We start from the raw sequence: 19,545 nt of genomic DNA on the forward strand, positions 1-19,545 counted from the left end.
GGGGATCCTCCACATCGTGACCTTCATCACGTTGTGCGAGGCTTTCTTGGGGATCGCCCCCCACTTTGCCCTATGGAGGTGGGTGTTCCAGGTGGTGTTGTTGTTCCCTAGCACGCATTCCTAATGGCTGGGGATGCCCGGATATATGTCACACCACAAAAATTCCATTTTGGGTTGTGAATAGTTTTCACTTAATAAAACTTATGATTTTATCATTTTTGTAAAATTTTCAAGATTTAATTAGGGTTTTCGCAATTTATAATGTGAAAAATGTGGATTTTTATAATATAATTTGAAAGGGTGTTGCATTCATGTCGATTTCATTTGGTGTTTTTGTGTGGAAAATATTTACAAATACGATAGAGCGACGTTCTCGTTCTCCGGGAATGTTTCCGGCCTTTTCTGGAATTAAATTCTATTTTCCTTGGGCTTAATCTTTTTCCTTGATCTTTGCAACAATATTTTTGTGAGCTCAAACAACTTTAGTTGAGTTCCTCATCCTTCAATCTATCTCCAGGATTTTTCCGGAGATTTTTCGGAGCTCCTAGCTATTTTTGTGGCTTAAATGGCAATTCTGGAATTTCTGGAATTATTTTAATTCGCGGAATTAAAATAATCCCAAAACCCTAATTTTTCCACCGATCGAAACCTCGCATATAAATACATGCCGGTGTTCTCCTCGACGCCCTAGTTCCAGAAGTACGATCGGTTTCGCGAGCCGCCACCCGGTTTGCCCTACATCTATCGCCGAAGTTGCGATGGCGAACTTTTCCGGCGAAGGTTCGGCGAACTTTTTCGGCCAACTCCGGCGTCTCCTTCAAATTCCGAGACCACCACGAGGTAGATCTCTTTGTTCTCTACGCCGTCGTATATCCCAACGAACGAATCCATCACCATTTGACTGTTTTCCCATCTCATCTTCGTTTTCCGGCGAAGTAATTGCCATGGCTGCTGGTTCCTGCAGGCCGCCGCCGGCTACTGTCTTCCCCTGGCCGTCCGCCCTGTCCCTCCAGCCGGCCAGTGCCTTCCCTGGCCAAGCCAGCAGTTTCTCTGGCCGGCCATGCTGTCCCCTGCACCCCTGTGCTGCAAGGTCTGCAGCCACCGTCTGGCCGCGTGCCAGCATGCTCGGCCGGCTGCCAGCCGCCTTGCTGGCCTCCCTGCTGGCCGCTAGCTTCCCTCCGGCCGGCCACCAGTGCCCTTTGGCTGGCCATGCCCCACCTAGCCGGCCCTGCAAGCCCCCCTGCCCTGCTCAGTTTTTCTGTCATGCGAGTTACTGTTCATCGCGAAGTACTGTACAGCACGCCATCCAGAGGAAGAAGATGGACTGATTCGCGAATAAAGTTTTCTGGTTTCGCAAATAGGTCCCTGGTTCATTCAATTTCAGTCCTTTTTCATCCGTTATTCCTCCGTATCGAATCCAAATTCAATTCTTGTCGTTTCATCTCGCCAGTATGTATCCCCATTATAGTTTAATCCCGCTAATGCCATATATTTCATTTATTTTAGTGCGTCCCAAGTGAAATACCTGGAATGCCCCTCGTCCCGATAAATCTTCCGGAGGCCGTATCTTTTCCGTCCGATCTCCGTTTTCAGCGGTTTTTGCGCTCACGCGATCGTAGAAACAAGACCTACGTGTAAGTAACATTTTCATAAGTTGTTTATCATGTTTGGTGTACTGCTTTTATTTATTTGTATATGTTTGCCTGTATGTCTATGCGCCCGAAGTTGCCGTGATGGAAGAGAAGTTATCGGTGGATCCCGAAGACAAAGAGTTCGAGTTGTTATGCGTTTCTAAGCCTAAGGCAAGTGTCCTTGACCATACTTGCTCCTACTTTTGTTTTGATTTGAGTTAGTGTAGTTAGACCATTAGTTGCATGCTGAGTCATAATTTGAATCCTATGTTAGGGTTTACTAGAACTTGATGTTATCATCCTTGTAACCTGGGTTGGTTGGGTAGCTGTCTTGCTTAGCTTGCAGTCTTGGGTTGGAAAATGTTATCATTTAATATTGATTAATGATTTATGCAACTTGGGTTGGTAATGTTTATAGCAACATGGTGAATAGGAATCCAGCAGGATGGTTGGTTTTGGTGGAGGTGTGTGCCAGATTTTGGGTAAATGTTTTCTGGTGGATTGTTGGAATTGGTGGAATGGATTGTGCTCGTTCCTACTTGGATTCTAAGGACCGATTCATGGACAAGTAACCCGGCTTAACAGCGCAACCTTGAGGGCTATATGGCTCTGGCCCTGGCCAAGTAATTAGTTTCCTCCAAGTTATGCTACATCGGGTCGGTTTGTGTGGCACAAGAGGGGGCTTCTGCAGTGGTGTTGGTACCCACTGTAGCGGTTAGGAACCTTAGTGAAGGTGTAAAACAGACTTGGAGGGATTTTGTAAAGGCCTTGTAGTGTGACCCCGCTGAGCACCTAGGTAGTGTGAAGCGTGATGGGGAAACATGACTCGTGGTGAAAGTGTGCAACCTCTGCAGAGTGTAAAACTGATATATCAGCCGTGCTCACGGTCAAGAGCGGCCTGGACTTCTTCTTGATTAGATGGCTCTGGTTCAGTTGGGAGGCTTGGATGGAATCCAAGTGTTGGTTTGCTTGGATGGGATCCAGGTGTGGCTCTCGGATGGGATCCGAGTGTTGGTTTCAGTGGTTCTCTGAGGTGAAGGAAGATATCACCTAGTTAAATAGGTGCTTAAGGTTTAAGGTAATAGGTGTGTTGCTTAAGTGCTTGTGTCAAACCCTGTTAGCCTTTCCTTGTGTTGGCCCGCATGTCATACTTTCCTACACTTGTGGAGTACATTTCGATGTGCTCACCCTTCTCTTTGTCCCCTTTGCTACCCCACCCAGCGGTTCGGACTAGAAGATGGAGTTTCTAGAAGATGGTGTTTCCTGAAGACGGTGTCGATGCTAGGCTGGTGTACCCCCGGTCAGCTGCCTAAAGGGATGGAGACCCTGCTCTGCTGGAACTCTGATGAAATTTTGTGTATAGACCCTCTAGTCATTTTTTATATATGTAATCGCTTTTGTAATAAACATTGCAATGTATCATTTTGTCGTCGCATGTATGAATAAACAGATCCTAGCATACATGTGATGTGCATTCGGTTTTGTTTTATCAAACTGGGTGTGACAATATAGGTGTGTTCGCATGCTGCTACCCGGTACCTTGCCCTCACCCACCCATCGGGGTTCGATGGCCAAGCACGCTGGTGGGAGAATTGGTTCTACCTCCCCAACTTGGTCCTAGTGCTGCCTTCTTTCATGGAGAGGCTAGGTGGTGCCACTCTAGAGTCATGGTGGTTGTTCTCCCTAGCGGAGGAGGCCACAGATGTCCGTACTCTCATTGGGGGTTGTCGAGGCCCTAAGGGTGCAAGGGCTGACCGGGCCAGTGGTTGTGCGCTAATGCTCGCCTACTGGGAGCCACCGACATCGTCCTGGTGATCACCCTGCTAGAGGTGATCCTCCATGGCCCTTCTTAGGATCACGAAGGGTGATGGTTGCGTGTGGTGCCTCCTCCGTTCCTATGAGAGAAGAGAGATCAACCAGTGTGTGTTTTGTGGTCGAACTACGGGGTGCTGTCCCTAGAACAATTCAAAGTGTACGTAAATGCTAAGTTTGTTTGTTTGCCATTTTTTTACCGCCCCTATTTTTCTACTTATCTGGTGCACTCGACTCTCTTTCGGTTGGTATTTGGGGCCTCCTTTCCCTCAAGATCCTTGGCCGTGCCATGGGTGGGCAGGGTTCGTGACCCCTTTTGATGGAGCATAGGCATTAGTGCTAGGTTAGGGTGTAGGGGAACACAGATAGGCCGGGACAAGAAGGTCAAGTCGGCTTGGCAAGCAGTGCGCATGCGGCACTTTGCGCTTACCAGACGGAGGGGGATTAGTGGCAGCCATGAAGCAAACTTAACACTTACTCTAGAAATGTAGAGTACAAGGATGAAAAGTGGGAGGAGGGGGAGATATACATAGCTTTCGGTCGGTGTTTCGAGTAAGCACTGGCTAGTAAATTTGTATATTGCACGTCTGACCTAGATGGTGTGCCAAGAGGACACAAGGATTATACTAGTTCGGGTCAAATGTCCCTATGTCCAGTTTCGAGCTACTCGTGTTACTAGCACTGAGTTTGTAGTAGGGGATTATAAACTAGCGAGAGAGGGAGGTAGCTCCCAAGTCTCTGGTGTGATGTGGTGTGTTTGTTCGATGAATCGCCTCCTTAGTGGGATGCCCTACTTTCCCTTTTATAGGTTAAGGGGAAGCAGGGGTTTACAACCAAATGGAGGAGGAAAAAGGAAAGAGAAATAAAGCTCCCAGAGGTGTGCCATCCTCCTCTTCACGTGGATCCCACAGGGATGGCGTCGTACCAGGGTGGGGGCCCTTCTTACGTGCGCCATTCTTGTCTTCCATCCTATCTGAGTGGATGGAATGGCTAGAGGGTCCCCTGACAGAAGCCATGTGGGGGGCTAGCGGTATAGTGCTAGTCAACTGACACCGGTTGACTGACGTTGGATGGTGGTCAGGCAAGGAGTTGGAAGCACAGTGCTGGCCTATTGACACAATGGGCAATGTGAGCTTCCTAGCATGGCCTGATGGGACACGTCCAAGACGTGCTCTCAGGCATGCGCTTCCATGCCGTAGTGGTTGAAGCTGTTTGAGCCCTACCCTAGGACCACTGCTTTGATCCAATAGCAGATCCAATCCCCAAGGATCGAGCGAGGCAAATATCTCTCCCTAGGAGCTAGGCAAGACGAAATCCAACCCCAGGGGTTGGACGAGGTGGGCCCTCTCTGTGGGACTAGACAAGGCGTGTCCTAGCCCCTAGGTGTTGAACAATGCAGAAACCTCATCCTCAGCGTCGGACAAGGCGGGGCCTGGCCCCTAGGGGTCGGACGAGACAAAAAACCTCATCCTCGGCATTGGATGAGGCGTGGCCCAGCCCCTGGGGGTTAGATGAGGTAGAAAGTTACCCTCGGAGTCGGACGAGGCCATAGTTGCATCTTTAACCATCGGATGAGGCGACGTGACACTTTTTAATCCTTTGGCTCGAATACCTGGGTATAGATATACGATAATAGCCCCCGATCCTTTGGAGGAGTGAGGCACTCCTGCAAAGTCTTTTTTTTGCGATTTGTTGCTCCTGTGGCCGTTATGCCATGGAGATGGGTCGTTATTGGAACTTCGGCATTTTTTCGATTGGTTTGTTAATCCGCATAGGGTAACCGAGTAGGATTGAGATACCAAGCCTCTATGTGGGAGATTGGAAAAAGTGGACACGGGCGCCCAACCTCTAGGAAGGACATGCGCCAGTAATTTGTTTTCCACCGGGTGCGCGCGAGCACACCTGGTGGGTGTAGCCCTGAGCCTTTGGAGGAGTGAGACACTCCCACAAAGGTTTTTTGCGGTCCGTTGCTTAAGGGCGCATGGGAATACTATTTGTTTATTATCGTTTTGCAGGATGGCAAGTTGCATATGACACTCATCATTTGTCTACGACTGCGTGTTCGGTTTCCTTGCGATACTGAGCCCCCGAGCCTATGCGCGTAGCAGGGGTCTGGTTGGGGTCGTCGGTTCATCTTGTGATCATCATCCTTCATGCGTTCATTCACTAGAATGAAGGGGCTGAGTTGGTCTATGCTTTCCTCGCTGGACGAAGCATGGTGCTCGGTGAGTGGTTAATGTGCTTGTTCGAGTGGAGCCCTGGCATCCCCTTCATGGGGGCCTAGTTCAAGGTCAGTTGGTGACTGACTCCAGATTCTTGGTGGCTGGTTCATGTAGTTATCGGATCCATTCGACTGGTCCGAGGGCTCAATGCCTTTCTTTCGGGGGAAAACCATGGACCTTGCATCATCCAAGACTCAAAACGAGGCTCGGGACGCCCGTGGTGCTTCGTGCGCTTTGGCTACTGGCGGCCCCATCCTTAACCTCCCCTCACTCTAAGGTGCCCTAGAGCAGCCGTGAACCCACTAGTGGACCACCCTTTGAACTCGTAGCCGTTAATGGGCCATAGGAGCGTTTTAGCTCCGTATCCCTCTTACCTACGGTGGCCCATGGCCTTTGAAGTCAAACCGTTGCTTGGTGGATCCTTCACGGGGAAGATTGGGATAGGCATGTGCTCATCTCTCTAGGCAGTGCGACGACTGATGCTGTGAGAAATAATGAGGGCTCAGGCCCCAAAGGAAATGGATCTAGTGGGGCGTGTGGCACGTTAATTTAGGCAGATGGTTCGCCCCTTGCCCATTCCGCCGTTACCTTATAAACAAAGTGGTTTCTCCCCAGCCTCCATATGCGCAGCCACATCTTTTGCCCTTCCAATCTTTCTACCATTAGCTCCTGAGTCCCAGGCTTTGTTTCCCTATTTCCACTCCACCACTGGCAAAGTTCTCGCTCTCCAGCCTTACGCTGTCGCTGGATCTTCTTCATTGCCATCCTCATTCCTCGATGGAGCCATGGCCTCGCTTCGATGTTCTTCATGTGCACAAGGAGGGTCTAGTCAAGAAGGGCCTTCTCTGTGCAAGGACCATGACAAATGAGTGGATCATACCTGGTGGTGAGGATGTGCCATCGCCGCCCGACGACTACGTCGTCTCCTTCATCCCCTTCCACCAGCGGGTGTTCGCGACTCCTCCCCATCAATTCCTCTGAGGGCTGCTACACTACTATGGGCTAGAGATACATCATCTGAATCCTAATGGGATTCAACACTCTTGGCTTTCATCGTGCTGTGTGAGGGATATCTAGGGATCGAGCCCCACTTTGAGCTATGGAAGTATTTCTTTGTCGTCGAGCTGCAGAAGAAGGCAAAGAAGAAGCAGGACCTGGTAGTGCCAATGGGGTGTGCGAGCATCCATCTGTGGGGTAGTAGGGCATCGAAGTATATGTACATCCCCTTGTCGAAGTCCAACAAGGGGTGGCATAAGCTCTGGTTCTACCTGAAGAATGATGTCGCCACTCACCTATCGATCTTCACCGGCCGCCTGATCGAGGAGGTGCCGAGGGCATGGAGATATGGGCCCATTGAGAAGGAGCAGAAGAGGCTCAGTGACCTGCTCAAGGCCATCATGACTCTGAAGCACCACGGCCTTCATGGGACTGGCATCATCGGAGCATACCATGTTAGGAGGCTGGCGCCGCTGATGGCGTGCGCCCTTCCGATGTATAAGATGATGCCGGATTCCATGCCCGAAGGGACGGTGATGGTCATCGATGAGGCCCTCAGCATTGACAAAATGGCACAACACCTCAAGGAGGCGATGGAGTTCCCGATGGATCCATCGGTGGATCTTGCCCTAGTGTACCCAGTCCTAGGGCATCCCGCGATATGACCGGATGTGGGTTTCATTGAACTGGTAAGCCTTCTTTGAGTTTCTTTTCTTGGCTAACCCTCCTCTATTCTCAAATTCTAACCATCGGGGTTTGTAGCCCAGCCTCATCGCTCATGATTTTGACCCACCACTGCCAGAGGACATGGTGTGAGGGCGGCAAACCACGTCATGGCTGAGGCGGCAAAGGCGAAGAGGGATCGGAAGAAGGTGAAGAAGGAGTGAGCGAAGCTCCAACGTGGTAGGCGTCGGCAAGCCTCGGAGGAGAGCGGCGACAGCGAGGAGGAGGAAGAGGAGGAGGACCCCAACATTCCATGGGGCATGCTGGCACTTGAGGATGAGTAGGCCGACGTGGGGTGGGTCAACTTGACCCTGATTCCACAGCATGCCCCAGCATGAACCGAGGAGGATGCACCTCCAAGATCGGCGTGGGAGGACGCACCCCCGAGGTTGGTGGAGCAAGTTTGCCCCACTTTGACCGACCCCACTATGCCTCCAAGATCGGCGAGGGAGGATGCACCCCTGAGGTTGGTGGAGCAAGTCCACCCTGCTTTGACCGACCCTACCAGGGATCGAAGCGGCCAATCATCTAGGTGGCAGAGTCGGAGTCAAGTGGCCATCCCCTGAAATGATCTTGGGTAATGGCGTCGAGGTGAGTTAACAACTTCTTCATCCCTTCGTTGTGTTCTTGGATTTTGTTATGTGACGTTGGTGCTTTCCACAGGACCAGCCTCTATAAACCCCTAATGTTGGCGCTGCAAGAACCTACCCCAGAAGTGAGGGTAGCTCAATGACATGCTTTACTAAAGTTGCTCTTCGTGACTCCTGCGGGGCGAGCACAGTGCCCCTCACAAAGCACTTCTCTAGAGCACCGCACAAGCTTCTTGTGGGTTTCGACGGAGACCACCACCCAGCCATCTATGAGGTGGCAACCTCCAAGGGTAACAAGCACCACTAGCTCGCAACTCGATCACCTAGTGCCACTCGATGCAACCTCATGATGCAATCACACTAGAATCGCTCACTCACACAATCGGATGATCACTATCAAGTATGTGTGAGATGGAGGGCTCCTAAGCACTCTCAAGCATGGACACAAAGTCCCCCAAGGTGCTCAGCACCAGCCATGGCTGAAGGCCACTTCTATTTATAGCCCCAAGGGCATAACTAGCCGTTATCCCTTCACTGGGCAAAAATCAGGCCGATCGGACGCTCTAGTCATGTTGACTGGACGCTGGACCTCAGCGTCTGGTCACCCGATGACAGCCACGTGTCACCTGCGTTCAATGGCATTCTTCCGATCTCAATGGTCATCTTCTGACCGAATGCAATAGCTTCAACTGACCGGACACTAGACCCTCAGCGTCCGGTCGTTTACAGTAAGGTATCGACCCCGACCCTGACCCCGACCGGACGCGTCTAGTCAGATGTGATCGGATGCAGCCCCAGCGTTCGGTCACTCTCCAGTGACACTGCTTCGTCTGACAACAGGACTGGACACTGCCTCCAGCATCCGGTCACTTTCAGAGCCAGCGTCCGGTCGACTAACCGACGCTGCACACTGACTGCCACCACTGACCGGACGCTGAGCCTCAGCGTCCAGTCACTAGCATGACCAGAGTCCGGTCCACTCTGTGGGACCTTTCTCATCTCTGTTTCTTCACCGAGTTGATCCACATCAACTCCAACTTCTTCTCCTTTGTAAATGTGCCAACACCACCAAGTGTACACCACCGTGTGTATGTGTGTTAGCTTTTCACAATCATTTCCCAAAGGGTTAGCCACTCAACTTGTCACGCCACTCAATCCTAGCGATGATGCAAAGTTAGATCACTCGAGTGGCACTAGATGACCGATATGCAAACAAGTTTGCCCCTCTTGACAGTACGACCATCTATCCTAAACCCAGGTCATCAACTTCTCTACACACCTATGACCAGGTGAAATGAAATGCCCTAGGTTATACCTTTGCCTTGCGCATTCCATTCCATCTCCTCCAATGTCGATGCAACACATGCACCAATACATGATCAACAATGATATGATCCACTTCATATCATCACGTGATCATATTGGTTCATCGATCTTGACTTCACTTGCTTTTCACCAGTTGCCTTCGTCCATCGGCGCCAAGTCTTGCTCAAGCTTCACCGCCATGCGGTCCATCGCTCCAAAGCCTTCGACTTGCCCTTCACGCTTGCAACCGGTCCATCAAGCCAAGTATTGTCTTGATCTTCTCCACCTTGATCACATGACTCAATGTCATGTCTCATGTGCAATGAGCTCCTTCATCATCACATGTGTGAGCTTTGCAACATCTCCGAGCCATTTTCACCTTCATGGCATATGTTGCTCACACAAATGTACCTATGGACTAATCACCTGTGTATCTCACATAAACACAATTAGTCCACCTAGGTTGTCACTCAATTACCAAAACCACACAAGGACCTTTCAATCTCCCCCTTTTTGGTAATTGATGACAACTCTACAAAGATATGGAAATTAAGCTCTTTTGGATTCATATTGCTTGCCCAAGCAATTTTACCATGTATAAATGATTTTGGACAAGTACCACAAACCCGAAATGGTAGTATTAGCTCCCCCTACATATGTGCTAGAATGTTTGATTTGAAGCTCGCACATATGCATAGATTAAAATTGTGGGAGAGTAATTACTACAAAATAATGCTAAGGTGTATAGAATAAACCTTTGAAGCATATACCAATCGGAGTTGCACCTTTAAGTTCATCCTTAGCACCATGGTTAGCTAGATATCACTTGGAAATAAAAGCACTAGATACCTTGTGAGATCAACATTAAAAGCAAGGTACTAGCCTTACTTGAAAAGCATACCAAGTGTCTAGCTATCATCCTATGCATGCTAGTTATCAAATCATCATTCAAGTTCTAAAACTAGCATACACCACACAAGCATGCATATTGAATTTGAAAGCTTTATGCAATGCAAGCAAGCACATGAATATGCACATATCAAATGCAATCAATCAAAGTTCATGAGCTTGCTCCCCCTACTTGTGTGCTTCTCTTGTCCAAGAATTTTGATCCATCTCTTTTCTCCAATGTTGCTCCCTCTTTGTCCATATTCATGTCCAACCTCCTAAGCTTTCATATCTTATCTCTCCCCTTACACAATTTATCTCTCCCCCTATAAAGGCTTTTATATCTTTGTACAATCTCTCCCCCTTTGTCATCAATTTCCATAAAAGGTGTGCTTCTTATTGATGCAAAGGTATGCATTTGGGGTAGATGGTTGAGGCTTGAATCTTGCATTTTTGATGGACATCTTCATGATTGTTGGAATGACACTACTTGTAACTTGTATCACTTGTATCTTGTGTAGGGCTTCTTGAAATACCACACATAGAATCTTTTCTTGATACCAATTTGTGGTATATCTCCCCCTATGTGATAGCATGGGTCATCCATTTGATACACTTGAGCTCTTGTAGGTGAGGGATGCATTCTTCATTTGATGATCACTTAAAGTTGAGGATCACTTGTGGAACCATCGTTTTGCATGATTGATATCATATATAGATGTAATACCACTTGTATGAAGTAGATACCATTTGAAAGAATCTTCTAGTTTGGAACCACTTGTTGGATTAATCAATAAAGACCATTTCTTGAACATTTACTATCTTTATGAGTACCACTTATAGGATATCACTTGTGAGTTGATCTAGACATCACTTATGAAATCTTGATGAAATACTTGAGTCTAGATACCACTTGAAACATACAAACTAGATATCCATTTGCATTGTTGTCTTGTGCTTGTACTCTTATCACTATCATGAGCTTCTATGATTGACTTGAACTAAATTGATTTGCCTAAGCTTCCAAGTCCGGTTTGAACCAATGACAAGCTTCTTCACACCTCTTGCAAGGGTTATCTTGCTAATGTTGTACTTGTCACTTGTTAGCAATCCAAATTGAGTCAAGTACTTAGGTTCACTAGCTCATGAACAAATTCATGTACTAACCACTAGATCAAGTAATCATTCAAACAATAGTGGTAGGCTATGAATTTAAGCATTTAATTTGTTATGCATGATCCTATGAAGTATGTACTATATGCACTATCCGCATACTAGTAAGGGATGAAATGATCATGCACATTACAATGATACCTTTGCTATGTTGGAGTAGAGGATAGTCACATAGATTCCAATTCATTACTCCAATAGCAATGTGAAGTCCAATTATAAGCTTGGTGAAGACCAATAGATACCATGTTGAATTCCATTCTTCACATGAAATGAATACCACTTATGATCAAGTGCACTTTCTTGTTGTGGTTGACTTGCTTTATCTTTTGATTTTTGCTTGCATGAGAGCATCAATTTGAGAATACCACTTTAAATATCATGACTAGCTCTCTTTTGGGTGTTGCTTGCTTTTCTTGATCAACCCTTTTGATTTCTTCAACTAAGAATCTCAAATGTTCCTCGAATCATCACTTCCATGTTAGCCTTCAAGTACCACACTTGGTTCACCTACACATAGGCGGCAAGCCCCTACACTAGGGAGAAGTGACCTCTCTCCAAGAATCATTCTTGATACTTACTTGAAATGACTTGATTGATTGATCCAAGTGATGGACTTAATTTGATGAGTAACCTTGATTCCTTCTTTAAGTCCTTTTCTTTCTTCTTGTTTAAGTCCTTTTCTTTCTACCAAATGATTTCCAATAGTTACTAGAACTTAAACTTCAACTTCATCTTGAGTTTGATCTTGATCTTCCAATTTTGAGTACCAAATATATGCAAAGTACACTCCACAATCAAATGGCCTTGTACTCTTTGCTTGTCATGCTTCTAGATCATCTCAAAACCAAACTTAGGTACCTCAAACACTTGTAAACATGTTTCCAACTTGAGGACCTTTCAATCAAAGTGACTCTAGATCAATCCAACATTTGTCACTTTTCTGACAGATTTTGTACCCTTCAAAGAAATAAGCATATCTCCCAAAGTACAAATCCAAATACCACGAAATTTGGTGGACATGTTCTTTACTAAGTTATATAGCAGCTGTAAAAATTTGAGCTTTATTTGACTTCTATATTGCTGCCATATACCAATTCTTTCACCACTGCTACATGCTGAAAACTGCTGCACTATAGCTGAAAAGATCCACTCCAAAACCGAAGCATTTCTTATCCAATTCTCATGAAAATTGTACAGCATCTTATACCATAAGTCTAGAGCATGTACACCAATTTGTATGCCAATCCAATAAGTTTTGATCACTCAAACATGGCTAAGATCACAGCTAGCTCAGATTCTCAATTATAGGACAGATTTCAACAATTGAGCTATACTTCATCAAATATGAATCAAATTTGAAGCTAACTTGTTTGAATACTTCCATAAGATATATATCCATTCAAACCACTTACTAAAAGTCATTTTATGAACTTATCCAACACAAATCAATCCAAACTTGATTACTAAGCAATTATCCATTCAATCAACTTATAGCAAGCAACTTTGCATATTTATCCAATTCAATCAACTCATATGCACCCAAATGAAATGATCAACAAGAGATATACCTTGGTTAGCTCATGATCATCCAACTAGCAAGCTTCAACTCAATTATTTGCAAGTCATCAAATATATCCAATGAATCACCAACAACTTGAAATTGACACTTGTATGTTATAGCACATTTGGACTTCACTCAATTTGTCATGGCATTGGGATAATGATCATCACTTAGCAATACTTGGCTCAACTACATGATCAACAAGATGAATATCATTTGAACCAAGCCTCCAATGCCGTTGGTACCTACAAACAATCATCCACTTTTTGATGGTACCCAAACAACTTTGGGTCCTCTCAAGTTAGGAGCAACATACTTAGGCATAGCCTTAGTATGAATAGCGGGATGTTTTGCAATAGCAACCATCGAGGTACCATTACCATCCTTTCTAAGCACATTATTATCAACAATTGAAATAGGCTTAGAAATATCACCTAGGGGACATGAATGTGCCATGTGTCCCCTTTCCCGACATGAGTAGCACTTTCTCTTTGCTTGAGCCTTCTCTTCTTTGCTCATGTGGTGCTTCTCATTGCCTTGCCTCTCATGGATTGCTTGAGCCTTCTTCTCAAGCTTGGTAGGACACTTAGAGGCAAAGTGTCCCGTACTTCCACACTTGAAGCACTTGATGTGAGCATAATCTTTCTTCTCATCTTCATTCTTGCTCATCATCTTGGCATCTTGAGTTTGCATTGGATGCCTTGTCTTTCCACCCCTTCTTGTTTTCTTCTTCTTTATCATCAAGTCACCACCATCTTCATGGTTGATCTTGATTTGAACTTGGGGTGTCTTCTCTTGCTCAACTTGTGGCTTTGGTTGAGGCTTCACTTGTTGCTTCACCAATTGCTTGGTTGGGCACATTGAGGTAAGATGACCCCAAGTGCGACACTTGAAGCACTTCACATGCCTTAGCCTCTCTTCTTCTTTCTTCAACTTGAGCTTTTCTTCATTGGGGCAACCATTTGCAAGATGTCCCACTTCATGGCACTTGAAGCACATGAAATGAGAGAGCTTCTCTTGTTCTTGCTTCTTCATCTCTCTTTCATATCTTCTCTTGCCCCATCTTTTGCCCTTGATCTTGCTCTTGTTGAAGCCAATGCCACACTTGTCACCATAGTTTCTTTGAGTCTCCAACATGTGTTCAAAGGTGACTTTTGAGTTGTAGCACCTCTCTAACTTATTGCTCAATTTCTTCACTTCATTTTTGAGCTCATTGTTCTCCTTCAAAAGGTTAGTCTCACAAGACATAGAAGTAGAACAAGCATTTAATTGTGAAGAGCATGGCATATCTAATAAGTCATCACAAGAGGTGGATACATGCTTCTTGCCTACATCACAAGGGTTAGCAACAATATGTGATTTATCATTTGATCCATGTGATGGGCTCTTCATTATTTTTAAGTTTCTTTGTAAATACTTTAATGAGAGAAGCATGTTGTTCTAATAATTCATCATGAGATGCAAGTAGTGTCTCATGATTCAATTTTAGCTCATTATGTGAAGATTTATAAGCATCAAGTAATTTCTTATGTTCTTCACAAGAGTTCTTTAGAAATGAGTTTTCATTTTCTAAGTTCAATGTTTTAGCTTTCTCATTTTCTAAAGACATGGTCATGCTAGCAAGTCTACTAACAAGCTCATCATATGAATCAACATGATCAACCACATTATCATTTGTTACCTTGGTGTCACCTTGTGACATGAGACAATGTGGTGTGGTTGGAGAGCATGTAGTAGCATCTTCATCATGGCTTGAGCATGAACCATCATTACCATCAAGTGTGCATGGGGTAGCATCATCACTTGCAACACTTGTGGCGACATCATCAACCTTGTCAAGTGAACTTGTAGTGGATCGATCATCATCATCACTTGACCATGAGGTGGAGCAATCTTCCACAATCACCAAATTGTGGTTATGCTCAACACACTCATGCGCCTCCTTTGGTTCATCCTCCTTCTTGAATTTACCATCATCCCATGTGGAGGAGTCACCGTAAAAGGCTTGGAGTGCTAGCCACATATCATGAGCACTCTCCAAGTCCCACACACGTCTAAAAATATCATCATGTATAGCACATGTTAGATAATAAAGAGCACGATGATCAAGTTGTAAGCAATCCTCTTGCGCTTGGGTGAGGTTATCCTTATCCAAGGCATCACGAGAAAAACCAACAACAATGATCCACCATGCCTTGGGACCCAATTCACGGAAATGATCAAGCATATGACGTTTCCACCGTGCATAGTGTGTGCCATAAAAAATGTGTGTGTCACAAACAACTTCTAGCCCAAAGTTCGCCATCCTCTCGGGTCGGTGAAGACCACAAATGAGAGACCGGGCTCTGATACCAATTGAAAGGGTCGAGATGGCGACTAGAGGGGGGTGAATAGTCCTTTTTAAAATTTAATCACGTTGGCTAACCGAAACAAGTGCGGAATTAAAACTATCGGTCTAGCCAAGACTACACCCCTCTATCTATGTTCACTAGCACCTTGCAAAGATACTAATCAAGCAATAAAGGTGTCGGGCTAGCTAGAGCTCTCCTAACCAATTCTAGAAGCAAGGTCACACAAACCTATGCCACTAGTACTTTAAGCAACAAGGAAGCTCCTACACATGCTAGTAAGCAAAAGCACAAAGCAACTAAGCTCACTAGCAATGCTCAATAACAAGGCAACCAATGCCAAATTAGAGAGCGCAAATACTTAGCTACACAAACTAAGCAATGTGACTAACAAGGTTACACAAACCAAATTAGCCACGCAAGGGAGCTACTTCTATGCTACACAAGCAAGAAGGTAACTAGCAAGCTACACAAGCTAACTAATTACAAAAGCAACAACACAAGCTCAATGTATATGAAAGTAATCGCAAGCTTGTGTAATGGGGATGCAAACCAACGGGAAGAACAAGGTTGACACGATGATTTTTCTCCCGAGGTTCACGTGTTTGCCAACACGCTAGTCCCCGTTGTGTCGACCGCTCACTTGGTGGTTCGGCGGCTAATTGGCATCACCCGCCAAGCCCACACGTCGGGCGCCACAAGAACCAACCCCGAAGTGAGGGTAGCTCAATGACACGCTTTACTAAAGTTGCTCTTCGTGACTCCCGTGGGGCGAGCACAGTGCCCCTCACAAAGCACTTCTCCGGAGCGCCGCACAAGCTTCTTGCGGGTTTCGACGGAGACCACCACCAAGCCGTCTATGAGGTGGCAACCTCCAAGAGTAACAAGCACCACCGGCTCGCAACTCGATCACCTAGTGCCACTCGATGCAACCTCACGATGCAATCGCACTAGAATCGCTCACTCACACAATCGGATGATCACTATCAAGTATGTGTGAGATGGAGGGCTCCTAAGCACTCTCAAGCATGGACACAAAGTCCCCCAAGGTGCTCAGCACCAAGCCATGGCCGAAGGCCACTTCTATTTATAGCCCCTAAGGGCTAAACTAGCCCTTACCCCTTCACTGGGAAAAAATCGGGCCGACCGGACGCTTCGGTCGTGTTGACCGGATGCTAGACCTCAGCGTCCGGTCGCCCGATGACAGCCATGTGTCACCTGTGTTCAACGGCATTCTTCCGATCTCAGTGGTCATCTTCTGACCGGACGTAGTAGCTTCAACTGACCAGGACGCTGTACCCTCAGCGTCCAGTCGTTTATAGTAAGGTACCGACCCCGACCGGACGTGTCCTGTCGGACGTGATCAGACTCAGCCCCAGCGTTTGGTCACTCTCTAGTGACACTGCTTCATCCAACAATAGGACCGGACACTACCCACCAGTGTCTGGTCACTTTTAGAGCCAGCACCCGGTTGACTGACCGACACTGCACGCTGACTGCCACCACTGACCAGACGCTGAGCATCAGCGTCCGGTCACTATGTGACCAGAGTCCGGTCCACTCTGTGGGACCTTTCTCATCTCTGTTTCTTCACCGAGTTGATCCCCATCAACTCCAACTTCTTCTCCTTTGTAAATGTGCCAACACCACCAAGTGTACACCACCGTGTGTATGTGTGTTAGCTTTTCACAATCATTTCCCAAAGGGTTAGCCACTCAACTTGTCACGTCACTCAATCCTAGCGACGATGCAAAGTTAGATCACTCGAGTGGCACTAGATGACCGATATGCAAACAAGTTTGCCCCTCTTGATAGTACGGACCATCTATCCTAAACCCGGTCATCAACTTCTCTACACACCTATGACCGGTGAAATGAAATGCCCTAGGTTATACCTTTGCCTTGCGCATTCCATTCCATCGCCTCTAATGTCGATGCAACACATGCACCAACACGATCAACAATGATATGATCCACTTCATATCATCACGTGATCATATTGGTTCATCGATCTTGACTTCACTTGCTTTCACCATTGCCTTCGTCCATCAGCGCCAAGTCTTGCTCAAGCTTCACCGCCACGTAGTTCCATCGCTCCAAAGCCTTTGACTTGCCCTTCACGCTTGCAACCGGTCCATCAAGCCAAGTCTTGTCTTGATCTTCTCCACCTTGATCACATGACTCAATGTCATGTCTCATGTGCAATGAGCTCCTTCATCATCACATGTGTGAGCTTTGCAACATCTCCAAGCCATTTTCACCTTCATGGCATATGTTGCTCACACAAATGTACCTATGGACTAATCACCTGTGTATCTCACATAAACACAATTAGTCCACCTAGGTTGTCACTCAATTACCAAAACCACACAAGGACCTTTCAGGCGGATGGGAGGAGGTGCGATCGAGGCATCCCTTGTAGATGCAGCGATAGCTCAGACTTCAGAGCCAGAGCTACCAGCCTCCTCAGCCATCGGTGGGTCCACTCCTGAGGGAGCACCAGGTGATGGAGGGGGTGCTGTCGGCGCCCATTGAACTGACACCAATGGTTGCCACGGACTGACCCCTCGGTTGGGGCTAGGTCCTCCCAGTCCCTTGTTCGGTTGGGTGACGATCTGCTTGCATGGGGAGGAGGTCAGGCTCTGATGGGCCAGACGGCTAGACCTGAGCTACTTAGTGTTCACCCTTGATGAACCGGTGGAGGATAAGGACTAGACGAGCGTGCGCTTAGGACTTGAGTTCGTAGTCCACTCCCTGACCAATGCGTTGGGGTGTTGAAGGATGACATCACCCCGACCCACCAGGTTTGCCGTGTCTTCACATTTTCTACTTTTGAGCCCTATCTATATGATTCTAACCTATTTTTTCATAGTCCCTTGCGATGCATAGCCAGGAGAAGTCCCTATTCCTCCATCATGAGAGGGAGGTCTGGGGGCTTGCTGCCAAAGTGCCATGGCAATAGGAGGAGTGGCGAGCCTCCAGACCAAGGAATGGGAAGCCAGTCAGCATGCCGACAAGGCTGAGGACAAGCTCAAGGCTGCGACCGCCCAGGCCAGGGAAGATGCCCCGGAGCTTGGATAACTCCGCTCAGCCCTCGACCTTGCTCGGCATGCGCTCGAAAATGAGCAGAAGTCAAAGGAAGAAGCCGAGGGCTTGGCCGCCGCCTTGGTCGGGGATGTTGGCGCACTCTAGAGGGAGAAGACGGTCCTTGAGGAGCAAGTAAAAGGTGAGGCTCTGGTTACCTTTTTTGGTTGGCGTTCAAAGTTGATTTTCTGACATTCTTTGGTGTTTAGCTTGGGCAGCCCTTTAGGGGCAACTCTCCAAGGTGCGAGGTCAACTCTAGTCGGAGAGCGACGACCACGAGGCCCTACGCGTTGTTGTCAGGTTGGTCTTCAATGACCTCAAGGTCAACTTGACCGTGGAGACGAGCTTGCTCATAGTCCAGGTTACCCAGATCCTAGATTGGGCCCACGCGCTCACAAAGGAGGCCCTGCACATTGGTGTCCATCGCACGTTCATCGTCGCTCGCTCCCACTACATCAGCATTGACCTGCCGGTGATCAGCAGGGGCTTCACGCCTAGCTACACTGATGCTGAGCTGGATGAAATTGAGGCAGAAGCAGAGATCCTGATGCAGGGTCTGGCAGAGAAGTTCGAAGAAGAAATCCTGCCCAAGAATGTTTAATTAGATAGCTGAGTCTGGCATCGGTCTTTCTGTAAAGACTTTTATTATGGTCAGAAATGTTGTTTGGCCCCTCTCTCTATACATATAAAGTTCGTTGTGATCTGACCCTTGTTTTATGTTAAGGCATTAGAAACTTAAGTTGTGAGCGACTAAGTAATGATCACGCCGCTGAGCAAGCAATGCCATAGCCATCGGGACATAGGCTTTTTGCATTCTGACCAGCTTTACTCATCGTTAGTTTTCGTCAGCTCTAATTTCTAGGTCTCGTCATAAAAAGAAGGGTCGGATGGGAAAATGTTTCTGAGTATATGTACTCCTATCCGCCCTCGAGTAAAACCTAACCCTAGGTAGTTGTCAGGGTCGGGTGTTACTTAAGACCGATCAGATCGGAAGCAAACCCGATAGGAGGTGATATTTTTTGGTTTTTACAGAAACAATAGCTAGTTCGATATGCAAATTGAAAGCTTTGGAACAGAAAGACTAAGGGTAAAAGTGCAACATCAGTTGTTCGATGTTCCTAGGCATTGGTGATGGCTTTGTCAGTCCTCAGTCTTGAGCTTGTAGGTGCTGGGTTAGAGTACTTCTGTGATGATGTACGGACCATCCCACGG

The 19,545-nt window shown here is 46.9% G+C and overlaps 1 long non-coding RNA gene across 1 annotated transcript; it reads left to right on the forward strand.

Moving 5' to 3' along the window:
- The first annotated feature begins 712 nt into the window (after positions 1–712).
- LOC136527580 (uncharacterized) lies at positions 713–1,869 on the forward strand. Its single transcript, XR_010776857.1, has 3 exons — positions 713–840; positions 1,507–1,634; positions 1,726–1,869. It is a non-coding gene; the product is annotated as an uncharacterized lncRNA (long non-coding RNA).
- The last annotated feature ends 17,676 nt before the right edge of the window (positions 1,870–19,545 follow it).

This window comes from Miscanthus floridulus, chromosome 19 (genome assembly GCF_019320115.1).
Source record: "Miscanthus floridulus cultivar M001 chromosome 19, ASM1932011v1, whole genome shotgun sequence".
Lineage (NCBI taxonomy): Eukaryota > Viridiplantae > Streptophyta > Magnoliopsida > Poales > Poaceae > Miscanthus > Miscanthus floridulus.